Below are 1,782 nucleotides of genomic sequence, written 5' to 3' on the forward strand. Positions count from 1 at the left end.
GAACATACTATATAATAGTGTACTGTTGCTCACCTTTGTCCAACTCTGCATTCAGTGATATTATACTGATAGCCTGAAATTGGCCATCACAGGAGTATTTCCACCACAGAAATTGCCAAATGTTATACACCAGAACTCTTTTTGTCCAGAGAGGCAGTCATTAAACATTTACAGCACATCACTGGTACCCGCCTGGCAGGGCTTTAATAATAGCTAGCACCCGTTGAGAACAGCCTGATGCTGTTCTAAACTTTTCCCAGCTCTGTGAGGTCAGTCCTATTATGATACTGATCTTACAGATGAAGAAATCAAGGAACAGAGAAGTTAAATACTTTGTCCAAGGTTATAGTACTATTAGAGTAAGCAATGGAGTGGAACTCAGGCGTCTGGGTTTCATGCCTTTAAGTATACTATGCATATTTTCCCAACCATTACTCAGGGTACAAGATCTAATAAATGCAAATGTATTTAGTGGGGAGAACAGAACAGAAAACGTGAAATTGGAGCTCTAGGTTTACAGTACCAATGAGTTAGAGGTTTTAATATAATGCAAAATTCAAATAGAACATCCTATGGGATTTAAAAACAAAAAAGAGGCCAGGTGCAGTCGCTCAGGCCTATAATCCCAGCACTTTGAGGGGCCAAGGCAGGTCAGTCACCTGAGATCAAGAGTTTGAAACCAGCCTGGCCAACATGGTGAAACCCCGTCTCTACTAAAAATACAAAAATTAGCCGGGTGCGGTGGCGGGCGCCCGTAATCCCAGCTACTCAGGAGGCTGAGTCAGGAGAATTGCTTGAATCCAGGAGGCAGAGGTTGCAGTGAGCCGAGATTGTGCCACTGCACTCCAGCCTGGGCGACAGAGCGAGACCTTATCAAAAATAAATAAATAAATAAATAAATAAATAAATAAATAGGAAGCAAGACCAAAGAACAAACTAGAATAAAGTGAAAAGCAGCTAACACATACCTGGCACAGATGTCTAGTCAATGTTGCTTCCATTACCCTCTCCATGCCCTAGATGTTCACAACTACTTCCTTACAAAGAAATTCTCTGCAGGGTTAAGTAGCTGGGCCCAACTTCTAGGGCTTGATGTCACTAACAGACAGTACTCTTCCAAAGTCTATAGAGTAAATCAATGATCCATTGTGCTTATCCTCTTATCTTTTTCTTTCCTCACATGGAAAGTTGCTTGCAGTATTTCTCAAACCCATCAATATAATAAAAACAAAAACACTTGGAAAAAAATGGTTTTTACTACTAAGGCCACATAGAGAAGGAAACAAACCGAAGAGCCAGTTGATGTGATGTTTGGCTGAGGAGGGGTCTGTTAGATGCTGATTTCTTGCTGGTCATCCTTACGCCTCAGGGAGCGTGCCCGAGGAGGGATGCTGCACTGCCCCAGAATACTTTACTGGACAATAAATGCTTAGTTCAATCACTTTGTCTTCCATCCTTGCAGCAATTAGAGGCATTTTGCTCATAGTTTACTGGCATTTTCTCAGGCTTGATTGAGAGCCTGTCCTCTGAGCTCACAAATGTTATTAGGCGCCTACAAATCAAGGCTAATTATTCAGTCCTGTGGAAAATTGTCCCACCATCTTTTGACGCCCACAGCCTTCTGCCCAGGGAGATCTTTGGAATAGGTCACTACCTGCAGATTATAATTTTACAGCCTAACTGATAGAATCTTCCCAAGCTGGTTTATACTAGTTCCTGCAATAGCACAATTAGATATTAATTTTTCTGGCACGCAGATTGCAAATTTTTTTTTTTTTTTTT

The sequence above is a fragment of the Mandrillus leucophaeus genome, unplaced genomic scaffold, assembly GCF_000951045.1.
Source record: "Mandrillus leucophaeus isolate KB7577 unplaced genomic scaffold, Mleu.le_1.0 Scaffold133, whole genome shotgun sequence".
Taxonomy (NCBI): Eukaryota; Metazoa; Chordata; class Mammalia; order Primates; family Cercopithecidae; genus Mandrillus; species Mandrillus leucophaeus.